The following is an 8,457-nucleotide window of genomic DNA, read 5'->3' as shown; positions in this document are numbered from 1 at the left end:
ACGATGATATTGCCGGAAACGGAAATATGGATCGTATCGGAAATATAAATATTATCCAAGTCGTAGATGTTACCGGAAACGGAAACATGGTACGTATCGGAAAATATTATCGGAAATGGAAATATTGCCGGAATCGGAAATATTGCCGGAAACGGAAATATTGTCAGAATCGGAAATATTATCGGAATCGGAAAATAATTCCGGAAACGGAAATATTAAATATTTGTTCGAAACGGAAATTAATTCCGGAATCGGAAATATTAAATATTGTTCGTATCGGAAATGAATTCCGAAAACCGGGAATTTTATCGGAAACGTATCGTACGAATAAGCATCGGACGAGGCCTGCCGGACGAAGGCCCAGCACGAAGCCAGGCCATCGCCCAGCAAGCAATGGCGCGCCACAATACAGCCCAAGGCTGCGGCAGGCCTACCGCAAGGCAGGCCCAGCGCGCAGCTTAGGCCATGGCAGCCTCGTGGGCTGCGGTAGCTCGCATGTGCTTCGTGGGCGTGTGGGCTGTGCGCGGGCATGGCCTGCATGCTTGCGGGTCATGCTCGTGTGTGTGTTTGTGTCCATGCATAATTCCTAAAACTATTAGGATTTGATGTATGATTAAATTCCTATTCCTATTAGGATTATTTAATTAAATAGAGTCCTTGTAGGATTCTAAGTTTAATTAAATCGTATCCTACTAGGATTCCAATTCCCTTTCCAAACCTCTATAAATAAGGGTCTAGGGTCATAATTTATACGCACGATTGAAGTATTCAAAGGGTAAGTTTTTGAAAGAAAATTCAGCCACACTCTTGCACAATAATAACCGAAATTCCTAAGCACCTTAAGGGCGATTCTAATTGGTCAATCTTGAGGCGGATCCGGACGTACTGTGGACTATCTACGGAGGGACGACACTTGGAGTCCTAAAGACTTGTTCTTGTTCGGTTCGGGTGCAGCTAGGGAAGGCACGCTACAAAGTGTATGCATCTATACTATGCTAAATGATTATGTGTAAATAATATGCTTTCCTGGCTTTATGGTTTTTCCGCATGATTTATGTATTGTCATATGTATCATAACCTAACAGTGGTATCACGAGCCTCTTATTATTTTCATAATCTAAATTGCATAAACATGGTTAAATATTACAAATTTGCAAGAATTAAAAGGGGTGATTAATTTTCGTAATTGTTAATTAATTGCAAATTGCGTTTATTTAATTATATGTACGCAGTTTTTCGGCAGTTTCTTCGTTACTCATCCAAATCGAGTGATTTTTGTGTCAATTCCGCATGTAAAAGGCATTCTAAAATTTTGACAAAAACAATATTTTTCGGCCGAACCCAGAATTCTCAAATTCGAAGCCTAACTATGACTTTTCGGAGGTTTTAGTTTTTCGAACGCAAAATTTCGTAAATTTAAGAAGTTAAATTAAATATTTGCGATTCTGGTTGTTAAATCTTGAATTTTTGATTGACCTACTGTATATGTTTAACAAGTTTGAATGCCTAGCCTTGTTAATTATGCAATCTAATTTGTAATTATGATTAATTTGTTGAAAATTGGAATAATTTAGAATTAATTTGATTTTCATAATTAGTTATAATTTAATTAGATACCTATGATTAAAAACCACCATAAAAATTGTAAATTTATGTTAAATTTTAAATTTTTATGACCTAGACTTGAATCCATGTTAATCGGAAATCAATAAATTAATAAATTTTCGATTTTTCGCCCTAAAATTATGAAATTAATATGATTTATTAATTTGTCATTAATTTTGAAAATAAATTTTTTTATTTTTATGCGATTCGCTCATATAACTTGCACGCACAAAGCAATGGACCTTAAGGGGTGTTGTATAGTGCGGGCATGCGACGACGAGCAAGGGAGCTCGTCGCCTATGCGGTACGAATGCAATGAGCAAGGCCATGGTGCACGAGCACAAGGCAGCAGCCCTGCCTTGTGTCGTGTGCTGTGTGTGACGAGCGAGTGGGCAAGGGCGAGAGCAAGGCAGCGACAGTCGCGTATGGGCAGCAGGCGAGCTGCGCCACGACGCAACTGCCGCGCGCAACGTGCGAAGCCTCGCGTGCGACGAGCGCTGCGCCCAGCGATGGTGAGCAGCGAGCGCGTGCGACGAGCGTTGCGCCCAGCGATGGTGAGCAGCGAGCTTGTTGCGACGAGCGCTGGCGCGCGCCTTACGATGGTGAGCAGCAGCAGATGCGACGCAGCACATAGGCTGCGCGCACATGGCCAGCGATGGCTGCGTGCGTGTGGCCTATGGCTGTGCGTTGTGTGGTGTAGGTGAATGCTTTAAGTTACGATTATATTGTTTTAAAATTTTAATTTGAAATTTTCAGTTTACGTAATTTTAATTAATTTTAAAATTAATAATTTAAATTATTTTCTTGGATTTTAATTTTGAATATTATAATTATAATAAATTTCATTTATTCTAATTATTTTACTAAAATTAAAATCATGAATTAATTTAAATACGACTGAAAATAAATTAAATATGTGGATTCAATTATAAATTTATATGAGCTTTAAATTTTAATTAAATTTGTATGTTTCCGGTTAGACTAGAAATACATTTTTATGTTTAAAATTAGTAAAGCATATTAATTTATTGGTTTAAGTGGGAGCCCTTTTAGTCATAAACTCTTGATTAGGTCTACAAATCCTTAAGGTTAAAACAACTTGATTAGAATTAATAAGGACTGAATAATTTGTAGATTATTGGTGCCCTTGATTAATTTCTGCAAATGTTTATGTGATGCATAATGTGTTTTACTAACCAGCTATGTGGGTCATTCATGATAATGAATGGGTGAATGGTATATATTGTATATGTACTGTTTTGCAGGTTATGAAGTGACTAGTATGGCCCAAATAGGATAGAAAATATGGTCTGCGTACCATTAATTTGAATGTAATTGGTCTAAAGTACCAAAATTGTTTTTCAATTCAAATATGGTCTGCGTACCATCAAATAGTTGTAATTAGTTTAATTATAGCTTATCCTATTTGAAGAAAATGGTGCCTCCCACGGAGATTTTCGAGACGGACTTTGAAGTTGAAGCATCAAGATGAAGTCGAGCCATACTAGATCACATTTATCTTATGCATGCTTTAAGTTATTTATTGCTTTAAATATGTCTTAATTATGCATGAGATTGTGGCTTGATTATGTTGCATGATTAAGGATTTTAGTTCACTTAAAATCTAACCAACATAGTAAGAGCCTTAAGTTCCAAACTTAAAAATTGAGTTAAAAGGTGTCATGCCAAAATATACACTTGCTTGGATATCCTTTACATCAATCTAGTAATAGTTTTCGCTCAGCGAGGTGTTACTTATTGGTCCTAAAGGGGCAAGGTACACAAATAATTGTGAGTACATGTTAGTTTTGGTGAAACTCAACGATATAAGTAAGGAGTCCTTTTATGTCGTGGCAAAATCGATAGGTTTACCTAATAAGTTCTTAGACGTACCTATCAACCAAGAATAGTTTCTAGACTATTAGCAATAGGTTTTTGCTTACCTAAAATGTTTTAGGATTGAGTCGACAAACTGTGCTTAATTCTTCAATGATTTTAGGGTCTTGGAATCATTTTATTCACACCTGCCGGAACAATAAATTCGAATAAAATGCCAGTAACTTGTTCAAATTGCATGATTGCTTTAATTTTCAAGTTATTACTCATGATAAATGTTTAGACTTTGCATGCTTCAATGTATGTTTTAATTATTGTTTATAATTAAATATCTTGCACTGCAATAAATCCTTTTAGAAAGGTAACAGTAAATTTCCTCGATTGGTAGTGAATCCAAGAACGATTCACGGAAATGAGAGAAAGTGAGAAATTTAAAATATACGTTTCTTATATCGACTTTTATGGTTGTTTTCGAGTATCAAAATCGAATGGCAAACCAATTGGTGCTTGTGAATTTAAAATACAATGTAGTTTTGAGATCATAAAGCATTGAGTTTAAACGCTCAGCTTTACCAATGGTTAAACAACCTAAAATCTTTTTCCATTTAATTCTCGAATGAGTCTAGTCCCTAGACATTCGAATAGATCGATGCTTAGAGAACTTTAGAAGCTTCTGGTAAGATCATCTAGTTGAAACTTAATATTCAACATAAAATGGTAAGAACCTTGTTGGAGTGACATTGGACATGTCTAACAAAGTATAAAAGTCAACACTAGAGAAATCAATTCTTAAGACTATAAGAAAGGGTACAAGAAATAGGAAAACAAGGAACAAATGAAAGAAATTTTACGATTTCGTTTCTACCTATAAGTTTATGTTTAAAGAGAAGTGACCTAGCAATCAAAATTCCTTGGTATCATATACCTCTTGAGGTTCTTACTTCGGTAATAACTCAAACAATGGAAGCTAGGCTACACTAATGGCCTACAAGTGGGAAATGAAGCATGTTAATGCTACATTAGTTGTAGGGTCATCTAGTTTGTTTTTAAGTCCTTTCAAAGGCTGGAACTTAATGACTATTTTGTTCCATAATCAGCATACCTAAATTTCTGTTTTCAAACACAGAAAGACTCACATTCAAGAAAAACAAAAACAATGTTTGTTTGTTTATTTGAGTGAAATGGTCAATTACGGGTTGAGTCAATATGCTTGATTAAAACAAACAACTCTTTAACAATAAGAACTTTACTAGGTTCAAATCAACCCCTTGATTTGAGTTCCACTAAATCTTTTGCACTGTTGCTTAGACCATATCAACAAGTTAACATTCAAAAGCTCTATTTTGATGGACTTTTGAAAGTTCATTGATTTCTAGATCAATTTAAGACAACTAGTCTTACTTGTTGAAAGTAACAAAAGATATGAACTATTGTTAGAACGCCTAGACAATAGAGTTCAAAGCTAAAGAAAGGTTTTATGACTTTATTATTTCACACAGATTTGAGTGAATATAGGTTTATTTACTCAATGTGATATAAGTTTGAATCTGTTTGGCTAGTTCAAAGATTCAGAAGTATAAGTCCCACTTGGTAAAAATCATAAAGATCTAAGATAGATCATGTTGATGATTACTTTAAGACCAAATATGATCATCAATGATTGTGTGTTGTAATTTCACAATTTAGCTCCATAAGATATATCTAAGTTGGAATGATCGAAGTCGATTAGTACTTGATTCGATCAATGATGGATCATAAAGACTTTTCCTATAATTTCTAAAAATGCTCAACTACCACCAAACTAAACCAAATTCGTCAAAGCTATAGAAAAGTAATTTCAGAATATCTTTTCGATAATATATATCTAGAGAGTTGCTAAACTCAGTGGGAGCTTAGTGTTTGTCATTCGACAAACTAAGGCCCAAGTATAGATATATGTTTCATTGTGATTTATTCAAATGAGACACAAGGGTATTATTTCTACCACGAATTTTTGAGAACATAATGTTTGTTTGCTCGAAATAATGTCCTTTTGGAGATTCGTTTCCAAAATGACAAGTGGGAGAAAATAGACCTCGAAAGTCTTCGAGGCGAACAAAAAACATAAACGGACATTCCGGAGGCTTTTCGAAGTTCTTTAGAAAATCCGAACACTTATTCTTTGAGGAATAGACATCTCTTAGAAGACTTTACAAGTACTTCAAGGAGAACAGAATATTCAAAGGACTTTTAAGTGGCTATTGATATTCTATTATTTGATGTTCTATACCCAAGTAGGCATAGAGTTCAAGTCACTGAAACTATGAAATTCTTCTATTAGATAGTGAAGAAACATGGAGTTCAGGTCACTGAAGCTATGCGATTCTTCTATTAGATAGTGAAGATACCTACAACTTGCAGTCAAACTATTATCATGTAGATTAATGAGTTTGTGACCTGTAAGAAAGCTATGACGAAACCTAGATTCCCTAAAATGGTTAGAGGCCATATATAGAATCAAATGTTTTAAATGGTTAGAGGCCATAAAACATACTCAATGTTTTGATGACAAAATTGAAATTTTGTTGATTTGCAAGAATAGTTTCACACCTATTGGTTGCAAGTTTGTTTTAAGGATAAAAACCATCAAACATGAAATTGTGTTCACACACAAAGCTAGATTAGTTGCTAAAGGTTACAAGCAAATTCACGGCGTGGATTGTGTTGAAACCTCATGCATAATCGTAATGCTCAAGTCTATAATTCAAGCAATGATTGTATATTGGTACATATGGCAATTGGATGACAAAACATCTTCCTCAGTCAAATGTTGGAAGAAACTATGTACATGGCATGTCATAGGATTTGTGGATCCAAATAAATGCTTGAAAATGAATGCTAGCTTATGAAATCTAATTACAAATTTAAGCAAGCAATTGGGAATTGGAACTGTATTTTAGTGAAGCTAATAAGTATTTTAGTTTCATAAAATGTACATGATTCTTATAGATACATAAGAAGTTTAGTGGGAGTACACAAAACTTAATTGGTCCTATGTGTATCACACACATATCTCTCTATTGTGAAATAACATTCAAATGCTAATGACTTAGGTTTGAAATTATTCATCAATGATGGACCAAGGCGAAACTTAGTACATACTGGGTATTAAGATCTGTTTACAAAGATCTTATGATATTGTTTTGGATTAAGTAATGGCATTTACTAAATCAAACACGAAAGACTCCATTGGAGATATTCGACCCATATGAATAAATCTAAGTATAGATGTTTGAACTATGTATAAGCATTTACTAAGTTAAACATCAAAGGATCTAAGTGATATTCTTAACCTATATTATATGTCAAAGAATTTAGCTGGAATTAGTATCTACTAAAACTAGATAAGCTAAAGTTACATGAATAGAATTCAATTGGGAATTATTCTGCAAAAGAATTTATCATGTATGATATAATATGAGGATTGCCAAAAATGTATCGTATGACTTTAGGCATGACGAACATATACCAATCTCTATTGATCTAATTGAAGATCAAGTAGATTGAGATCAAGAATACTTATGGTACTTGAAAAGGTACATAGGAATAGTTCTTGATTCAAGGAAATAAAGATATGCTAAATATTGATGCTACACGCATAAACACTGGCAAAGGATCAAGCAAGACCCTTTGGAGTTAACCATTGATAAGGACGAGCTATAGAGCATCGTGTTTTGAAATGGCAACATGGATTGGAGACCATGAGTTGTTGCGTGGGATATTAAAATATTAATTTCTATGTTCTAAGATACAGCTGGAAAGTATTCCACATATCTTTGAACTGCTTGGATAAGTAATTCCAAACAAAGCCTCACTAGCAACCTATAAAGTTGAAGTAAAAGTACTTATTGCCTAAGAAGCAATAAAATAGGGTTGTTTATGTTAAAGAGTTCTTCATTGAACTTGGGTAGATCACATGTCTATTGACTTAATAGTTCTTCATTGCAAAATGCGTAGAACCACTATTGTAGTAAGAAAGACTAGATCACATAATAAACAAACTCAAAAGATCTTATCATCTTATCTCGAAAAACGTTCGATGAGAGGGATATTAAGATTGGCAAAGCATGATAACTAAACCTATGCAACAAGTGAGAAGCAACACTCACATTGTAGCACTGGAAATCAAGCATAGCTTTGAAATTCCATGAACTGTTTTAGAAGATGGGTTTGAGGCCCATGGTTGTAAAACATTAGGGTTAAACATTTATCATATATGAAATGTATTTTCATATTCCATTTAATCTTGGTTTAGTATTAAATGATGAGTCCCTTCAATTTGACGAAATATTCAAGATAGACTGTCAGGACCAGTCCTGTGACTAAGAAATGTCTATCAAGTGAACTTGAATGTCAAAAGTTGAAAATGGTCCCTGGTCGGAGTTTTCTATAAAGATGGACGCATAGAAAACGTTAGACGACTAGAATGCAAGATGACTAGTAGTTCGGTTTCTTGAACTATGTGGACATGGCAATGTCATAATCATTTGCATAGATACTTACTTTGGGAAGACTAGTATCGGACAGACCTATGAAACTTTACTGTAAGAGATGAAAATCTGTCATAAGTAAATTTCATTAAAATTATTAGACACTAAATCCTCAATACCTGAGTGATTTGAGATTACTTGTTTGAGAACTGGTTGCTTTGACGTTGACCAACCGTCGCACCGTAAAAGGAGGCTATAAAGGCAACGCTCAGGTAATCACCTATCAAACAAAGTCTAATCTCAAGATCGCGAGATTGGGATTGTCCTCCCATAAATCGGGATGAGATGCTTAAAAGTTGTACAAAGGCCACTCGGAGAGCTAGAAACTGTGAAATGCATGGCCGTGCTCGGATGAATCATAGGCTATGATTATCTGTTTATTTGATCAGTTGAACTCTGAAACCGAGAAACACCTCTGGACATAATAAGGATGACAACTCTTACCTTATGTTCAAGAGCAAGCATCGAGCGGCGGAGGAATTAGGAA

The sequence above is a fragment of the Spinacia oleracea genome, chromosome 6, assembly GCF_020520425.1.
Source record: "Spinacia oleracea cultivar Varoflay chromosome 6, BTI_SOV_V1, whole genome shotgun sequence".
Taxonomy (NCBI): Eukaryota; Viridiplantae; Streptophyta; class Magnoliopsida; order Caryophyllales; family Amaranthaceae; genus Spinacia; species Spinacia oleracea.
This window is presented reverse-complemented; position numbering follows the sequence as displayed.